General features: G+C 37.9%; 1 long non-coding RNA gene across 1 annotated transcript in view; it reads left to right on the top strand.

Annotated features, from left to right (window-relative positions):
- LOC110341611 overlaps positions 1-20033 on the top strand; it is a 241550-nt gene extending 221517 nt beyond the window's left edge. Inside the window, exons 3-4 of the long non-coding RNA XR_002383580.1 lie at positions 16039-16273; positions 19827-20033. This is a non-coding gene — a long non-coding RNA (uncharacterized LOC110341611). The remainder of the gene's footprint in view (positions 1-16038; positions 16274-19826) is intronic.
- Positions 20034-20873: the final 840 nt, after the last annotated feature.

Raw genomic sequence — 20873 nt, forward strand, 5'->3', positions numbered from 1 at the left:
GGGCCAAATTCCAGATTAGGTTATTAGTATACGCCTCTTAAATTGTGTCTTTTGATGGTACTCCTAGTTATTTTCTGGATCCTCATTTTAGAGTTTTGGTAATCCATTTTCAATAGTCGAGTGTGTATACTTACTTGTTCATGGTACTGCCATCTAAGCCAAGCCGGTCAATAGGTCTGAGATACTGCTACAAAGTTTCCTTTGTATATTAGGGGGGGAGTCTTTGGACATCCCTATTTTCCAGTAACCTGTTGTTAAGTAACAAAATCACTCAACAAACTTTTTGGCTTAAAGCAATGGCATATAACATACTCTTATTTCTGCAATCTAGAGGAGGCTTGTGGATATAAATGTCATTACTCCAGTTGGCATTAGGGATTAGAATTATCTGGTGGCTGGCTCACTGGTATGTGACACTAGCCTCTGGCTGGGATTTCTGTAGGATCTGTGGTTGATATATGGTTTTCTATTGGGGTTACTTAGCACTTTTGCAGTGTGGTTCCTGTGTTTTAAGGATTCCTCCAAGAATTAGTTTGGAATTGAATTTTCTTTTCTAATTTAGCCCGGGGATGTCTGTGGCATTCTGTTTGTGTATGAAGAGTCATTATGTTCAGTCCATAATCAAAAGGGAAGGAATGAATTGTTACTTTTCAGAAAATATGTTTTTATTAGTTGAAGTCAGTTTTGACAATTTCATTCATGTATGTAATGCTTTCTGATTACCTTTGCCTTTCACCCTATTTCCTTCCCACTCCCATCAACTGTCTCTTTCCCCTGTAAGTCTTTTTCTCTCATTCATGCTTTTTTGTTTTGTTTTGTGACCCATTTAATTTAGTGAATTAAATATCCACTGGGCTTTCCAGTGGATATACAACTAAAGACAGAGCCCAGTTGGAGGAATACATACTGACATACACCCAAATACAGTGAAAATACACTTGAGGTGAAGTACAGGGATTATTGGAGGAACATTCCATAAATTCTCAGAGTCTATATGCGTTCATCCCACTGATCCTTATTTTCTATTCTAAGCTTGCTGATAATGCTACAAAACCCAGGTGACCAAGCAAGAAGTCTGTGGTATTTGCGGACTTTTCCTTGTTCTTCAGTTCGTATGTCTCAAGTACCCATTCTACCTCTTAAAGTCTAAACTTTTCCTTCCAACTGTCATCACAGTCCGTGAGATTATTACAATGGCACAGTGTTTCAGGGTTTCTTGGTCGTTTATTCTAATCTTCTTCAGTCATCTTCCTTACTGCAATAACAGCAGGATGTCTAAAGAATAAACATGGTCAGCTCCAATGAGATAATTGACAATCTTACCATACTGAATTGGTGTTAAAATCTCATATCCGCATAGTGCACAAGACCATTTTAATTTGAATTTGTAGACTTTGGTCATTCTTTCCTGACACGGAACACTGAATCTTACTTCATGTGACTAGAGGAATTCCCACCTTCTGAGTTTTTGTGGGAGGCACAAACTAGTTCCTAAAAGAAAGAATTTAAACTTTAGATGCCACATACTCTGGTTTCCCTAGATGGGGAAGAGTTGAACACCTAGATTTATGCAAGTATTGTGAAGATCAGAGATGGTGTGTCTAATGAACAAATGATATTTGTACTATCTTGTCTTAACACACTGTGTACAGTACTATATCCCTGGTCACCAAAATGTATATTTTATTTTCCCCTCATACCATTTCTTTAATTGATACCAATTTCTTCTGATTAGAACAGTAGTTGGGGTACCACTGTTTGCAGTTTCTTGGTCTGCGATTCAAGGTTATGAAATGAAAGCCTACACATCTGCTAAACAGCAGGCAAACTCTATTTTCAAGTAACATCATAGAAGAGATCATCCTATAGTTCAACTTAATTCTGACATTATATGTCTGGATTAAGTTTTAGGTCCACTGGGCTAAGGGAATAAAACCATCAGAAACAGGAAGAACTCTTAAGGGTTCAGGTTCTCTGAGACCGAGTTCATGGTTTATTCATGTTTAATGTCATGATGGCTACTCTAAGTGCAGTGTATGACAAAGAACATACACTATTTTCCCGAAATTAGGCAGCATTAGGACATAATTTATAAACCAAATATACTGTTTTAAAAATTGCTATAGCAATCATTCAAATTACTCAATCTTTTAGGATGTCATACAAGTTTCATTATGGTGTTTTCATATACATGCATAGTTGTATTTCATTCATTTCCCTTCCTTACTGCTCAGTATACTGTTTTTGTAACAAAAGTTTACTGGGACTGCCTCCTCCCCACTTCAGATGACAATCACAAACCCTAGACCCCAGTAAAGTGTCACAAACTGGGTGATGTAAATAAAAGTTCACAGTTTAGGAGGCTTGAAGTTTAAGGTCAGAATTCCACCAGGGTGGCCTTCTTTTGAGGGCTCAGTGGGAGAACATATCTTATGCCATTTCTAGTTTCTGGTAGTTTTCTGACATTTTGTGTTTCTTGTCTTGAAAACACATCTTTCTAATTTTTAATTTCGTGAGTTCTCCCTTTGTGTATTCTTATGTTCAAATTTCCCCTTTTTACAAAGACACCAACTAGCCATATTGGATTAGAACTCACCTCATAGCAGTGTGTCTTTATCTTAGCTAAATTTATACACAGCGATCTTTACTACAAATGGGGGGGGTCACATTTTAAGAAACTATGGCTAAGACACCACCATGTGAATTTCTGGGGACAAGAGTGTATTCTTGACTATTGTGTTTTATGTTATGGACCTTAGACAAGCACTGTGTCATTAAGAGGCTTGTGTTGGGGCTGACATATCAGCAAAACATGCTGTCTTTCCCATCATACTCAGTGTCAGACATAGCATTTAAAGAGAACTGCATGCCATTGCATTCCAAATACTTGCAACTGTTAGTAGAAATGTGCCAGGAAATGTCATAATTTGAAGGATAGATAGATAAAGAATACAAATAGCATAGGTTTTTCTGGTATAGGGACAAATCTGAAGTTACTGTCACTTAGCAGTCAAGGAAAATGGAGTTGCCTGAAAATCTGTTCCTTAAAGATCAACATATGTCCAGTCTGTCAGTACTCAACAGATTTCTGGGTGGCCTTGAAGGCTGATGCGTCATGAAATTCTTTTTGACATAGATCTTCATTTATCAGAGTAATTTATTTCTCCACTGAACTTTTGTACATACCATTAGAGAAAAATGTATAATGACTCAGATACATTAGTAACCACAATGGAAATAAAAGTTGCTGTCAAAATGACCATTATAAGCATCATTTGGAAGATGAACAATCTAAAATGATATCTCTCTTGGAAGTTTCAGTTACTTTCTCTTCTCTGTATTTCTTCCCCTCTTACTGTTAGCATGTCAAATGTTATTTTGAAACTGTAGTCAGCGGGACCACACTAAAAGTTTTCTTTCGTGTTTAGCTTCTTGTCTCTCTTGTCAGCCATTAGTCATCATGGTTGATGACAAAGCCTTAATGTACAGAGATCTATTATCTTGACTCAGTGGATTAGACTATACCCAGTTTGTTGGCCACTATTTTCAAACCAATTAGTCCTACTAAGCAGCTGACATTAGTGACTAGGGACCATCAAAGGACAAATTGCTAAAGGTCAGTTTATAGTTTTTCTTAAGTAAAAATAGGAGTTGAGGCGCTGGCAATCTATGGGGCCTCTAATAGTGGATCAGTATTTATCCCTATCACACGAATGGACTTTGGAAGCTCATTCCACATAGAGGGATACTTTCTCAGCCTAGGCACATGGGGAGACCCTAGGTCCTGCTCCTAAAGATATGACAGACTTTGAAGATTCCCCCATGGAAGGCCTCATACTGCCTGAGGAGCAGAAAGGGCATGGGGTAGAGGGCTGGTGGGGGGCAGGGGAGAAGGGGAGGGAGAGGGAACTGGGATTGACATGGAAAACAGGCTTTGTTTCTAATTTAAATATCAAAGGAAAAATAGGAGGTGAGTTTGCATTGGCATTTTCTCAATGCTGTGCCCTCAGTTCTTAGACTTATGTATTCTGAACTTCTCACCACGTGGATCCTACTCTAGGGAATTTGAAAATAGTATTTACCTATTTTATTTTCACCCCTCCCTTGTTCTCACTCTCATATCTGTCAATTCTCACTTTGATTGTCAGCATATTATCTGTGCTTTTCTCTATTGATCTGATGGCCTTCTGGTTTTATTTTCTTTCCTATTTTTTTTTTTTTGCCAGTGATTAGTGTCCAGTGTTTCCAATTTCTTGGCATCTGATTCAAGGAACTAAAATAAAGCCCATATACATTTTTTTTTTTGGCAAAAGTAGCAAGGGAACTTTATTTAAAATAAAGAAATACAAAAGATCAGGATACACTTTGTGGGAGTACCAGGCCACATGAATGGAGATACTCAAGGACCCTGATTACTTTAGGGAAGTTCTTTATGGAGTTGAAGAGAAGGGATAGTAGGATGCCTCTTTGTTTGCACTGATGAGTTAGGTCATATGATCATTTATCTACTGTGCATGTCCCTTCCCATCTGATTTTAATCATATGTCTGATGAATAGACTTCCCATTTTGTCAAGGTAATGTCAGTCTCCTTATGGTCTGATCTGATTGTCAAAGAATAATGATCAGGTATATTTCACATGCATTATGTGACTTTTGGATTCGAGTCAGATACTATAATTAAATTCTTTGTTACATAGTTCTGATGAAAACCACATTAATAAAAATTAACTATTAGTTATTTCTCTTGGGACAAGATGCTGCCAAGAAGTGAAGAAACGAGGTTTATGTTGACATACAGTTCATGTGATATGCATTCAGTCATGGTAGTAAGGATAGTAGGGAAGACATGTCAACTGTAGACGTGAGCAGCAGGCGGCAGGAGAATAATGGACGCTTTCTCAGTGTGTTTTTCTTCTTCTTACACAGTCCACAACATCCATTCAAGGGAATAGTTATGGTGAGTCTTCCACCCCAATTTACCTAATCTAGATACTCCCTCACAGATATGCCTATAGGTTTATTTCCATGGTGTTTTTAAATGCCATCAAGTTGACAAGAATAGCCATGATACTGAATATAGAATTTATAATCAACCTGCTTTTGGACATATTTAAAATTTTCTCATACACACTTGTTTATTAATATAATTAGTTCAAATAATTTGTTAGAATTATGTTAGCAGATTTGTTTAAGTGACATGGTTGGGATGTTGCTCACTACATACATGGTGCTCTGTTCTTGAGAACTCATGAGAGAAACCTCCTAGGTGTCTCTATTTGCACAAACGCATTTCTAAGGAATGGGTTTTTCCTACTCTGTTTTATACAGTAGAAAACTTATATTCCAATTATGGAATAGTTATATAAACAGGATTCTATGTCAGTTACTTTAAGATATAATTTATACCTTAAAATTATTTCAAATACTTTTTTTCTTCCTCAATTACTTCAATTTTCTTTTTTCACTTTCCTTTTTTCTATATCTTCTATTTTAGAATAAATCTTTAAAATAATCATAAACTAATTATATAAATAAACAAGAAATATACAGAAAGACTGACTTCTGAAAGTATCTTTAGGAAAGCCAGAGGTTTAAAGTGTCATTTAGAACAAGGCTATTCTGTTAACCTTGCAATGAGAAAAAAAACATTGTAGAGAGTAAAACTTGGAATGAAATGATAATTGGTTTATCAAAAATATCTGCCTAAATTGTTCAGGTCTGATGATCTGTGGATTTGCTAGCAATTTGTTATGTAGCAATACAACAGTTATATGAAAACAATCCAGATATACTAATATCATTGTATACTTCTATCTACTCGTGATAATCTTAATAAAAGTAGTGTTTGAAATCTTAGCTAAGTGTTTTATTCTGGTAGATCAAGCTACCATAGTCTGGTTCTAAGTTTACCATATTCATTAAGCTTTGAGATTAATGGAGATTAAACTTTGTGGGAAAAATACAAAAGGCAAGTTTAATTCTTATAGATAAGCTCTTTTTTTATTTTCATATGGGGATAGGTAAAGCATTAACAGTCTTACAGAATTTCCATCTGTGCAGAAGTTTAAGCCTTCCGTTTGGTCCGTGTATTAATCAAATATTTATTAAGCCAAATGAGAGAAGAGTTCAGAAATAAGAGTTCACTGTATCAGATCATACAAAGTGTAAATCCATAGAATTCATTGCAAATTCATAGCACTTCTCTGGGAGAGTAAAAGAGGAGGAAAGAAGTTATTGTCTAAATAGTGTTTCATGTCAAAGAAGCCATTTAGTGGTTTAAAATAAACTATCTCATGATACCTCTAAAGTTTACAGCTGAGTTAGATTGTTGTTATTTGGGTCAGTAACATGCAATATTTGTTAGACTTATCCAAGTGTCTCTGTTGAAACTTTGGGGTGCCTGAAATTGGCATATTAAGAATGATTTCAACGGGAATAACTTGGCTGTATTCCACTTGGCCTTTTGTCTATCCAGTGTTCTTCAGGTTTTGTTCTCTTGAAGGGAAAGGAAGAGGGAAGGAGGAAAAATTTGGGAGGAAGAAAGAGAGAGAAAGAGGACAGAAGGAGGAAGGGAGGGAGGAGTTTAAGCAGACGGGGAAAGGGATACTAGATGAAGCAAGTTACACCACACTTACCGAATTTCAAGGGACAGGAAAAAAAACAGTTTTTGGTGAAAAAACTATAAATGAGTTACTCTTTTAGCTTTTGTAACATAATTCCTGGTAAAAAGAACTTAAGAAAGTTCACAGTTTGAGAGGTATCATGGTGGGGAATGTATGATACTCCCAGAGGCATTAGTTGTGGAAGCAGAAACACAAGGCAGCTGGTCCCACTGCAATATTAGTCATGAATTAGAGAGAGATGAATGCATGTTCTCAGTTTTTTATTTTTAAATTTTCACCCCTTTTAATCAATGTCATATTCCAGCCTATGGTATGGTACCACGTATATCTTGGTTAGGTCTTCCCATCTCAGTTAAACCTCTTTGGAAATATTGTCCCAGTCATGCTCACAGGTACATCTGTTAGGTGATTTTAAAACTCATCAACTTGGTAATAAAGATTAACAATGTAAACTACAAAACCATGTTAGAATGTTGAAAAGGGAGAGGCAGACCATTAAGGTCATTTGTGCAATCTGTTTCTTTGATAGTTTGATCTTGTAAGGAGAAGGCACAGTTCACCTTGACTTTTAGGGAGAAAGGTCCAAGAGGAACTTATAGTAGGCGGCACAACTTAAGTGAAGCCACAGCTAGATGTGAGTAACGGGAACATGGAGTCTCCTTTTAGAATGTTTGATACATGGCTGTGCGTGGGTGAAGCTGCTCAAAGGGTAGACAGAATTGTTTATATTTAATGTAAATCAGAATCTCCATAAGATGGATAATATGTGCATCAAGTAAAATACAGAAATAAAAGTACATGTGTTGTTGAATTTCTCTATGACCTGATGCATATAGTTTATTTGATGTTAACATTTTTAGTTCAGACCTACTTATTATTATACAAGAACATTATCTTCTGAGGTTCCTTTCTGTTTATGGTCTACAACAAGGGTGTAGGTTGTTTACAAACCAATCAAGTCTCAAAGTTTTGGAGATAAGAATTGTGCAGAAATTCTGTCCCTTGATAGAAATGTTGTAAGTAAAGCCTGAGAAAAGGTTTCGTCTGTTTCATCAATTCTTAGATTTTTGGTTTTAGGCTTCTTTTATATGAGTAGATTGAAGAGCCCCAAGAACTCTTGCTTGGGTTGGACATATACATATGTATATTTGCTATGTTGGAAATTAAAATGGTAGCACATTTCAAATAACAGTAATAAACAGTAAAAATAAAAAATAGAAAGATTGGAAGAGGCAGATGACCAGGGCACTTACTAGTAGTGTCTCCTGGATAAGACATGGAAGCTGCATCCATGACATCTCAACTGTATGATTGTTTACACAAGACATGTATAAAGACCACACCATTTGACATTCCTGTGTGAATGAAGGACATTTTACAGGTCACTATTGCTTGATGAAGAACTACAGGTCTTCAAGGCCATTGAGAATGGGAGAATTTGTTTTCTCTGGGGATAATTCCCCTGATACATTATCTGATCATAAGTGGTGAGCTCTAAAATGTGTACTTACAAGCAACACTAAATGGGCTCAGCGTGTTATATATAGGTAATAAGAATAATTGTATAAGAGGAAATGATGGAGTCCAGAGGGAATGTTGATGCTGGGAGGGAAGACACTGGAAGACTTTGACAGGCAGAGAAAGAAGTGGAAATGGTGTAAATACAGTACTCATGTGTGAAATTGTAAAGAAATAGAATTAAAAGTATCCCGTGAAAGATATATTTTCCAAAAACAGTAAGAAAATGTTGGTATTATTTTATACATTTCAAATTTCTCTCTGTTTTTTTTCCATTTGATTTGTTTTAATGTGTTGTTTGGTTGAAATATAGAAGGAACTTTTATTCCATGGAGCTACGTAGATGGAAAAAAGTGGCAACTGTACTGATACCTCAAAAGGGTCCTAGAGATGTTTAGGATCTTCACAGCAACATTTGGGGAAAGAACTAAGAACAGGAAAAATATAGAACAAGTTTGGTTCCCCCATTCCTACCAAAATGGGCTATTCACTGTGAATTAAAAAATATTTCCTCTAATTTATTAATTTGTTGTAGTACAACAACAAAAAGCCACTATGGTTTTTGGGTCAGTGCCCCAGATCACTTTGATACCATGCCAAAATTGGAACAAGTGACCAACTTTAGTCATGGAGAAAGTTTCAAAGGATCTGGTTGAATGTTTAGGCTGAATTTTATAAAACCGTGGTCTTACTGCCGTGTACCTAGTTTTAGTCAAATGTTACCTTCTCCACATTAAAAAAGACTTATTATATACACAGCTCTTTCTCAAAACTGGTCTTTCACTCCATGGTGACCTGAGCAAGAATTTCTCAGAAATCAGAAGCTGGGTGGGGAGTGGCACTTCCTGAGGTTTGGAATAGAAAAGAAACCTTGAGTTCTAATGGATTCATTTAGAAAAGAATGAATTGAAGTTGCTCTTGCCAAAAGTTACATGAAGTTCACTACAGATTCTTAACTGAGAGTATCACAAGGGATGAAGGAGGTGAATGTTAAGGTCTGGTTCTAAAAATCTTAAATCACTCTCATGGTTATAGTCTGCTCCAGAAGTTGAGTTGATGTGTGGTAAAGCCCTCCATGAAGGTTACATGCTGTAGAGTTAAGTGATTTTAAATTAAATTATAATTCAGTTGTAAGTATATAGAATGTTTCTGAAAAGAATAACATCGACAAGGGAGGATAAACACATATCGAGCCTTCTCCAAACACCACTGCTGTTACTGATGAGTCTTTTTGCATTGTTAATAAAAAGGCAATTTATGGAGATTCACAACTTCCTTTTTTACTTAAAATATGTGCTATTTTTCTTGTAATCAACTATAGAAATAGCTTTTTGTTTTAATTTAACAAAGATACAATATAATTTTTGAGAAGGATCTTATGAACAATGAGTTTAAAAACTGTTACAAATGACTTTCATGGGACAGAGGGGAATAAATGTCCAGGAAGCCTTAGATCCTTCAAGGGTGCTGTATTTCCATTTCCTTCCTACTCCCCTTCTGAGGGAGGTGAGGGGTGTGCTGTCCTCCTGGGAGAATAATTCTGTCATTTCCATTAGGAAGATGATTTATTGAGGGCAGTTCCTTTTCTTCTTTTAGAACTGGATCCAAAACATTAAAAAAAAATCACCATTGCAACGTGACAGTGTGCTTCCTTTGAAAAACCGTTCTCTGTTAACATTGTAGTAATTACTTTGTCCTTGATCTGAGTCACAGACACCTCCTGACCCTTGAGGTACCCTTATCTGGTAGCACAAAGCAGTGGCTACTGTGCATTGCTGGTTTGTGGGGGCTGAGGAGAGAGATGCAGTTTACGCAGCTCCTCAGTTTCTCATTAGAGATCAGTTAGCCCCCAGGGCCATCACAGAGTAGCTGGATGCCGAGGGGTCAGGACCACAGACTCAGTTGTTAAAATGAATTCCACTGCAGCTGGAAAGTAACTTTTTCAGAAGGCGTTGGGCAAAGCATTTTGTTTCCATGTACCAATAATTCTGCAAGCCCTCTTTAGTCCTCGCTGAACCTTGGGGGACTTCTAACAGTTCAGGGTGTCTTTTAAAAATCACATGACCACATCCCAGCAGGGGTTGGTTTCTTCAAACCTAGAGCAAACCTTGTCTTCTCAGAAGCTATTCACACCTTGTTCTCAAGAAAAATAAATTTGTAGTCAGTCATCAACCTCCTCATGGAGCAGCTTGAGTCATGTTAACTCAGTCATTCCCATGGACACTTCCTTCAAAAAACCAAGTGTGGCTTGGAAGAAGGAGTACCACCGAGAGGCAAGAGACCCAGGTTCTGGTCTTGAACTCGTCCCAAGGCAGTTATGTGACATTAAGCAAGCTGCTAGCTTAGTTCTGTATTTCAAGGACGGTGTTTCAGACAGCAGGCTTTAAAGATTTGAGATACAATAAACATTTCATAGACCATCTCTAGAACCCAGATGAAAGCATTTCCAGATGGGGATTCAAAGATGAAGTAGCTGTGATTTCTTTTTGCCACATGAATCAGGCAGTTATACTGAATAGGGCACAGGTACTATCGGCGTTCACCTCTCCGCCAGAGGTGGTCTGAGTACTGCTTCGTTTTAGGAAATTACAACCAGACATGGCCTTCAGTACTGAGAAAGACTGCGCTTTCAACCTGTGTTGGCTTCTTTTCAGCCAACTTCAAATCCGACTTCAAATAATGTACTTCAACCCTCTGTTCTTCAGTTTTCTCATTTGTAAAATGAAAAGATCATGTTTCTCCAAAGTGGACCCATGATGGAGTTTGGGCAAATAGAGAAGATACAGTGGTCAGTCATGCCCATCACTGACTCTTTCTCACAGATAGTCACATATATTGATTAAGAACTGCCAACCTGGCACAGCCTTGTGGGTGGTAGTGAACTTCATTCCAGTTAGTGCCTGGTCTGGAACAAATACCAGCTGTAGCTATGAAAGATGCCTCTGGCATCTGCCAGATCCTGGAGGAGTACAGAGAGGATGAGTATCAAATCCTTGCTAGTTCATTGGTAGGTTCAGAAATAGGGCAATGCTTTCACAATGTTTTTTTTGTAGGGGTTCAGAGATTCTTTTAGAAAAGTATGTATATATTTTATAACTTTATTTTTATTGTGCTCTAAATGGGCTCAAGCATCTTTCTTTCTTGTTCTCTTTGAAGCAACCAGGAAAAGACAGAGTTGCAGCTCTCCAATTTCATCTGAACTCTATGGAAGTTGAAACATTTTTTTTCTGATTTGAATAAAATACAAATAACTGTTATTATCTTATAAGTTCAAATTTTTAGTTTGAACTTCCTGTTTAGTTTATGGTTTCCAGTCCATTGAATATGCTTGATTTCTGTCTACTTGTTTGCTTTCTGTTGAAATGATTTATAGCCCCGGCAATTATATTAGTGGGTTCTAGTGGAAAAACACGGAGAAATGGATAAATGAAAGCTGCTATTTTTATAATAATAGGATGGCCTTTTTTGAATACTTCAAAAGCTTCAGATTTCATGTGTTTCCATTTCTGGTGAGATATTTGAACAGTGATGGCTCTCAACTTTGCAGGCAAGCCTCAGCTTAACTTCATTGTCATATTTACCTAAGAAATGCCTTTTCAACTATTTGAAATTAAATTCCCGTTTAAGGAATTATACTTAAAATTAATTTAGTGTGTGTGTGTATGTGTGTGTGTGTGTGTGTGTGTGTGTATAATATAAATAACATCTGTGAGCTAGAGAGATGGCTCAGTGTATAAAGTTGGCTGTTGCCAAGACTGATGACCTGAGTTGTATCCTGGGGACTGCTGTGGTAGGAGAGGTAATGAAAGGATAGGAATGTCGCCCAGTACGAGGAACTTACAATGTTGGAAAGCATGCTTAGGGTACTTTTGATATTCAAGGAGAGACCACTGAAAATATAAACCTGACATGTTTCACATACTAGATTCTTGACTTTGGCAGGGACTGTGTAGCTCCTGTGGCTCAGCTGCCAATTTAGTGTATGAATTTTCTCCTTCACCTCACCAGCATAGTGTCTTGTAACTCATGTCTGGATGTTTGTACTGATGGAGACTCAAAGTTTCCAAATGTTCTACTAGAAATGCTAGAAATGTATTTCAGTAAGCCTAAAATTTCTCTCACTGTCATTTACAGCATCTGTTGGTCTGTATGTGTGTGTACATTGTGTGTATGTGTGTGTGTGTGTGTGTGTGTATGCATGCACACACACGTGTACTGAATATCCAGAATCATATCTATGGTCAAGCCTGGAAGTGATTGATAGCATTGTATTTGTTCATCTGATTGTTCTTATTTCCAGGCTAAATGATCTAAAAGCCTCTTTGCTATCCCTCACAGTCAATGAGATCAGCTGAGATTTTGAGCGCTGTCACATACATTATTTCCGCTGATTTCTGAAAAACATGTCAAATATGTGAGGGTGTGTGAAAATTTACACTTTACATTGGGGAAACTGAGGGACAGCCATTATTTAGCCGATAGCTACACAATTTTTATTACCTGTTCATTGCCATCTCTTCCTCTTTTTAAGTCTAACATTTGTAACAAAAGGTTTTTTTTTACTTAAGTATAGTTTGATGTAATGCTATTGCATTAAATTTAATTTAACGTGCCTTAGTACTTAACCAGGCATACACCAGGACTTCTTAGTTTTAAACTAAAGTATGAGATGAGGACAAGAGAGAAATAATCAATTTTATCTATTTAGTGCTTGTTAAAAAAAAGAACTCCTTCAATTAGTTCTTCATGCAGCTAGAAAAACATCTAGGCTCAGTTAACAAGCTATACCATTTCCATACGTCCATTTGTCCTTCCTTACTCTATTTCTAATTTCTACAGTTTTTATTTGCATTGCTCTCCTCCTCCCATTAGCTGAATATTTTATGAATGAGCTCATACATTTCCAGTCACTTATTCTTGATGAAATACCAAAGGAATACTGTCTCTTTTTAAGTAGAAAGTGCACTTTCTCATGGGAAACATGCTTCTACCTGAGAGGTACAATCACGTTTTGTGTACTCCACCTTCTAAATGTTACCTTTCATGCTGTAATGAATTCAAGAGGAAACACTACCCTTTCCTCTAAATGACTCATGATGTAATGCCTTACAGATTAACGGTAGAGTGTGACTCATAGGCCCCTTTCTTGCTGGTAAGCCTCTACACGTCTATTTCATGGCACTCACTGGAAGGGACATGCCACAGACTACATAACTCTTTCTAAAAATAGAATTCATGAAAAGGATTGCTTCAAGATTCAGAAGTCTCATTCAAATCAATTTACTAGGCTGGGGTATAAGTATCAAAATTAATGGGTGCTGCACTCCAGTGCTTTAGAGATAATATTATGGGTGGGTAGTGCCAAAAATGTAGGTCACTAACATCAGTATTCAATGTACACATGGAAGTACTAATGCTTCTAAACTATCCCATAGGAAACAGAAGCTACAAACCTATTTATAAAATAAAGCGTCCTGTAGAAACACCAATTATTTTGATATTTTAAAAATGTTTTATTAACTTTCTTGTGTATTCCATACATTGCATTTTGAACGAATTCATCCACCTCCCCCATCTCTTCGAAGATCCCCACATTCGGTACCCATAAAACTTTGTATTCTTACTCATTTTTTCCTTTTTAAAATCAAAGAATGGATTAAGTCCCATTAATGTTATGTAAATATTTTCGGGTGAATGTGGCCATCCACTGGAGTGCATTAGACCTACCAGGACAAACCCATAGAGAAAACTAACTACACTAACTCTCTCTTCCCAGCCTCCTTTGATCACCTGCCTTCTCCATGCTGGGATTTTTCCTGGCTTGACTAGTGTAGGTCATCGAATGCTTCCACAAACACTGTGAATTCATGTGTGCAGCGACCCTGTTGTGCCCAGAAAACACTGCTTTCGTCTCTTACAATCAATCCTTCTGCCTCCTCTTCTAAGATGATCCCTGAGTCTTTGGGGGAGTGTGTGACACAGGTGCCACATTTTCCTGGAGTGGTAACCAGTTGGGAGCCTTTGTATTTAATTTCCACAAATAGGCAGCAGTGAAAGAATGAGAATTATATTCAGATATAAAATGCATGTAACACTATGAGTGTTTTGTTCCAGGATTGTCCCAACTATAGCGGACAGCATAACAAACAATTGTCATTTATATTGGGTGGAAAATTTTGTATCACAATTACAAGAGATGACAGCTTTGGTGTTCTTCTATAAGAGAATAAGTTTGTAGGGGTGTGCCTGTTACCCTTACTATGCCTGGAAAATAATTTCTATTTATCAGGAAGGATTTGGAAACTTCTTTGAAAAGTTGATAATGTCAGAGTATCAATTGCTTGTTAGTAGTCTGCTCCCTGTTGAAACAATTGAAACCTCCAGGAAACTGATTCGTACAAAAGGAAAACCCTACCTGTCCCCTCCCTTTTTATTAGGTCTTTGGGAAGGGCGAGGACAGGAAGAGAAATGACAGGTATTCACCGTATTTGCCAGAGTGGAATATAAAACTGAACACTGTGTTCACGTCTGAGCATGAGTGGTAATGGTTCTACTCTATTTGACCTTTAGAGGAAGCGATAAGAAAAGCTGGATCAGTTAGCTCTTGTGCAGTATGGCAGAGTTCCCACACCTTTGTTCTGAGGTGTACCAAACAGAGCACATTAACAAGCCATGGCCAGTAGTTGCTGCTTTGATTACCTTAGACTATTAGGCATTCTATTTTATTTTATTTCAAAATCACTATTTTCTCTTCATTCTTTCACAAGTGACATGGGAACCACATTTTTATTGTTTGTTCTTTGACAGTTTCACAAAAAGAATGTGTATAAAAATGTATTCATACTACTCTTTCCACCACGCTCTCTCTTTGAACCCTAACACACACACACACACACACGCACACACACATACACACACTTCTTGAAACCATCTCTGTCACTAAAGGGTAGCCAGGCTGTATTATAAACTGTACTCAGCCCAGAACCAACATACCTACATGCAAGTCAGAGAACTGTCATTAATTAACTTTGAGTACGTGACTGCATTTTTCTCCGTTGGATTCTTACCTGTAGCATGGAGACGATAGCTTTGATATGTATAACAAAGCATTCTATGCATTCAGTAATCCTACCTGCTTACAATTTGCTCACAAAAATCCAAACAAAAAATGTCGTGAAATTCCAGTTTGTTTATCTGAGAAAGGAGACTAAAACACTTGTGGTTTTCTGGAATGCTCAGCATCGTCTGTCCATGATGAAAGTGATGTTGCTGATTGTCATAAATCAGTCAAAATAGTCACAGACCATATCTCGAGAAACAACACCCACACACCCAGTACTATCAGCAGCAGCCTCGTTTTGCTAGGGAAAACTTGATTTTCCAGTGTAAGTCATGGTAACTATGCATTCACATTTATTAGGTTAGTATTTAATTTTTGCAAACTGACGTTTTTCCCTTTCTTATTTCTCTTTTTACTTCTTGGGAAGTAAAGTCAATTTACTCTCTTTATGCATCCATAAAGCCTTGGAGTCAAGGGTCTGGATGCCTGACATTGAGTGGCCCCAGCATTTTATTCCCTAAGATGAACCTTGCATGGGGTGTGTGCTCATGGGAGAGTCCATGGAAAGAGAAACTTCACTCTGGCATCTCCATGATGTCCCTAGAGATGGCAGAATGAATAAACAACCATGGTGACAGAGGCAGTGCGGGTTCTAAGAATGGCACAGGTATCCACTTAAGGACACACCAGATGGAGGCAGCAGTAGGGAGAACTCCCTTCATGAGGGCGCCAGAGCAGTTCATCAGGATGGCCCCTCTACGACGTGCGAAATCCAAATCATAGTCAGCCAGGCAGAAGGTTTCGCAGATAATTTAATCTATTTACGATTGTTTCAGATGGAACAGTGACTATCAGTTGGAGCAGTCTTCCTTTCAAAGGGACCTTTGCAACGATGGAAAAGAAGACTAGCTAGTTGTTACAGATGGGGTGAGAAGTTGTGCTATAGATGCCTCCCGGGTAAAGTCTGTAGATGCTGTCTCATCTATCAAGCAATGGAAAGCTCCATAGCAAATGATTATATGACACGAAATGTCAACAGCCTGAGGGGAAGGAGCACTGATCCAGCAGAAGGTATTTGCAACAGTGAACATTTTGAAACACAGAAAACATTTTGTGACTATATTCAAAACAAAGTCAACAAACTGTCAGTTCGGACATACATTTTTATATAACTAAAACTTAATTACATCATTTCCCCTCTCCCTTTCCCCCCTCCTCACCTATGTCTGCCCCCACTTCCTCCCAGATTTAGTCTTTTCTTTAACTATCATTTATAGAAATAAATACAAATGAATAAACATGCAAATTTCTCTTCACTTTTAAAAATAAAATCCCAAAACTTACAGTGAGTTATCAGCACATGCTTTGTAACTTCTCAAGCAATCAGATAAATTGTACGTTGCTTTCTGGGGTTACCTGGGGTACTGGGTACTGGGTTTGGATATGTATGTATGTATGTATGTATGTATGTATGTATGTATATTCTTACTGAGTAGTTCAGATATAGGGTTAAAACTTTATGTTTCAAAAGATCTAGATAAAGCACATTTTCTATCACGTTAAGAACGTCAGTGTGGGAGATGCAGAAACCCAGCAGTTAAGGGTACTTTGTGCCCTTGTAGAGGACCCTGACCCATTCTCATCACACAGATGGCTACTCACTACTGATTGTCACTCTGGATCTAAGAGAGCCAACGCCCTCTTCTGGCCTCAGCAGGTACTGGTCATGCATGTGGTGCACATCCACACAGGCAGGCAAACACACATGAGATAAAAATATCTTTAAAAATGAGAGTTGACCTGATTGACATCATCCTCTGCTGCTTACGAGCTGATTGCTACGTGGTTTTCGCAGCTGAGTGCCTCCTGGATACGTAGAAGCTAGTGCTGCTCTCCTACATTCTGCATCTATTCAGAGCCTGTGTTTACACAAGGACCGCAGGGGCTTTGGGATGCTTTGAAACATGTACTTAAAAAAGTGTTTTCTTTCTTTTCCATTGTTTTCATTTTAATTGAATTCCTAAATTTAAATTCATTTTTAGTCAACAGAAAAAAAAACCATGAAAGTTATGCAAATGAATGGGATAGCATGGAATGTTTACATAATACAGGTATATATAATATGTAAGTCATATTAAATATGTCAGTATCTTTGGATTTTTTTTAACATTTTAAAGGTTTCCACATTTTAATGTTGAAAGCTTTTTTATGTGAACTATTTATTTATTTATTTATTTTTTATTTACAGAATGAATGAATCATGTTGCCTCCCAGAAAACCACTATGAGCAGGAGCAGATTTACATGTTGTACTGTTTCTGTACTTGGAGATTTTTTTTTAATTTTATTTTCCAGTTTAAATTTAGATAAGAAACGAGGTTGCTTCACAAGTCAGTTCCAGGTCCCTCTCTCATTCCCTCCTCCCGTGCCCTCCCCCCAAACCCCCCCCCCCCCGTTATCCCCTCATTACCCCAGGGAGGGTGAGGCCCTCCATGGGGGTGTCCATATCTGTCATTTCATATAGGGCAGGGCCTAGAACCTTTGTTTAGTGGCTGATCGAAGAAGAGGCAGACTCCCTTGGTTAAGTACTGAGCTGAACTCAAGAAAGCCAGTAACAGAGAGGGAGAACTATTTATTTTTTAAGTTTCATTTTACATTCCGACATCAGTCCTCCCTCCTAACCCTCCTCCTGCCCCTCTCCCACACCTCCCTCCCAGCCCACCCACTGTCCACTCCTCATGGGTAAGGGCTCCCATGAGGAGTCACCATAGGCTGCAAATTAAGTGGGGACAGGACCAGGCGCCTCTCCCATGCATTAAGGCTGAGCATCCCATCCCACCATAGGGAATGGGCTCCAACAAGCTAACTCACATACCACGTTTGTATTGTGGTCCTACTCCCAGGGGCCCCTTAGCTAGTGCAAGCTTCACTACTGTCTCCCACGTATGGAGGGCCTAGTTCACTCCCATGCAGTCTTCACAGCTCAAAAGCTTTTAATGAACTCTTTTCTATTGCTTGCTTTCAAGTATGCAAAGTGTGCGCCCGTGCAGACTTGAGGAGATACTCAGGAAGTCTGTGTAATTAATCTGAAAAAAACATTTGTTGTATTTCCTCTTTTGCCCTCCTAGCCTCCTGCTGACCCCTCTCTCAAAACACATTCATATTTTTTTGAATAATGTTACTGACAAGGAAATGGAGTGCAGAGATGAAGTTCTCAAGATTGCACAGGAAATCAGGGGCTGACTGAGGTCATATTTCCAGCAACGAGTTCAGAAATCCCACCTAAGAAGTCCAGTCCAGAATTTTGTAAGTGCAATCCATGCCAACGGATTTCTAATGAAAGAAACCACAGGCTGGTTTGCTTATTTGAAGGAAACACACTCAGACCTGCATCCATGCGCACAGAATGATACAACTTTTTATTTTGATTCCCTCCGCTGTTTTGCTTTTGGTTTCTACAGAATGTTCAAGGCAATATCCACCAGACACAAATGAGCCCAAGGTGGTATTTTTCCTGTCTGCCTGAAGTGATGCAGTTTTCTTTTGTTTTGTTCTACTTCTTGTCCCGTCTTCAGAAAAGATTTATTCCCTAATATTACCAGTGACTAGAGATTGCTGAGAGACGTCTTAAGCATTTTGAAAGGAATTATTTTCAATTTAGCTATTGACTCTGAAGAAGCATACTCAAATTGCTTCAAGGCCTCTTCATCTGCATGGAGGAAAGGACTAAGATTAATGAGGGCTTTCTGAAAATTTTGACGACAAGTTTATTGGGCAATATGAATATGGAAATGGCTATCATTTGTGTCTCTCAAAACGATGAAGACAGTAAAAAGCATTACTAAGGTCTCAAAGTTATGCTTTTACAATGAGGAGTGAAAATGGAATAAAGAGGAAAGTAGACATGAGTGTTACGTGCTCCAAATGAGTTTTTAACCACATGATCACAGAAGAGGGAGGCAAGATTCTGAGAAATACATGACAGAGATTGAGTAAATCCAAGCTGTAAACACTTCACAAGTTATCAAAATAGCCATATTCTACGTGGCGACTCTGGAACATTGTTAGCCAGCCAGTATAATTTATTGCCAAATGCTGAAGGGGTTGTAAGTAGCAGAAATATTTACCTTTTGTTCTTGACTCAAGGAATGATGAATAGACCAGAGCATGAAGACTCACAGGTTTTACTGGGCTGTGCTTTCACCAATACTGCCCTGATGGATAATGTGACCACGGAGGTTTCTCAGCTTCTGGTATCAGTTTCCAAATAGTAGAAGGCGCAGGTAGAAGCATATGAGCATTATTGAGCTTAGGGAAAAGTTTGCAGTAATCTCCATTTATACAATGTCATAACAGTGGCAGTAGGGACTAACAGCAGTGATACCTGTGATTGTAACACACAATGGGTACACAAGCAAGTAACAGATTTAAGCTTCATTAATACCATGACTTTAGTAACAAAAATCTAACTCAGTAGGAACATTTTTTCCAGAGGGCGAGTCAAGGCTTTTATGGTACCTGTTTGGTGTGATGTGATGTGATGTGTGGTATTGATAATCATGTTCCATTAAGGTTGAGTACTAGTCTCTTATGCTTTGACTAATTATGTGTCTCTGTGTTGACAGTTGTCCACTGGACATAAACATAAATATTTAGAAGACATTTTCAAAGCATGACCATTTGACAAAATAACAACAGTATTGGATACTACAGTCCCAAGAATGAAATTCTCTGCTGTGGCTCAAGCTCCAAACTCAGACAGTTGTTGGCACTGTTACACCAATGATCCCATCTGTCTGGCAGAGCTGTCTTACAACATCAACATCCTGCACCCGGTAAGACTCTTTCTTTTCTTTCCTAGCTTCCCATATAGCACCTCCAGACAACATGATGACTAGATAACAGGGAGGAGACTTCTTGTTGGTTTGGAATTGTTTTCTCTTTGTCCTACAGCCAAAATATGTGGTGTCTTCATCAATAAGGTCTTATTTTGCTGTTACATATTTTATTTGTTCTATAGGTTTTTCTTATGTATGCATTTTCTATTATGCAATGAATTAAACATACATATGTAAATATATATATATATACTTCAGAAATTTATGTCTTGTATCTTACAGACACAAGACTGATACATACATGAACTCACAGAAACTATGACAGTATACATAGGACACACACAGCTTCAAAACAGACAAAAACCCAACATTGAGTTCTTTCCACTCCTAAACAAGAAGCGATTTGCTACCTTCCTGATGCTGTGACCTTTCGATACAGTTCCTCATGTTGTGGTGACCCCAAACCATAAAATTATTGTGTTGCTACTTCACAACTGTAATTTTGATACTGTTATGAATTGTAATATAAATCTGATATAGAGGATATCTGATATGCAACTCTCATGAAAGGGTTGTTCAACCCACAAAGGGGTTGTGACTCACAGTTGATTTTGTGTGTGTGTGTGTGTGTGTGTGTGTGTGTACTTGTGCATCAAAGAGCAACTAAACACTTGGCTTATGGTCACAAACAATTTATCAATAAGAAAATAAGAATTCAAATGCAACCTAAAACAGATGTGTGTGGTATTATAGTAACATACTTATAAATTACCCAACAAAAAATTTTATGAATTCAAAACCTTGTGGGGTGGAAAACTCTAAAAAGCAAATGGA

The sequence above is a fragment of the Mesocricetus auratus genome, unplaced genomic scaffold (assembly GCF_017639785.1).
Source record: "Mesocricetus auratus isolate SY011 unplaced genomic scaffold, BCM_Maur_2.0 Super-Scaffold_100008, whole genome shotgun sequence".
In the NCBI taxonomy this organism is placed as follows: domain Eukaryota; kingdom Metazoa; phylum Chordata; class Mammalia; order Rodentia; family Cricetidae; genus Mesocricetus; species Mesocricetus auratus.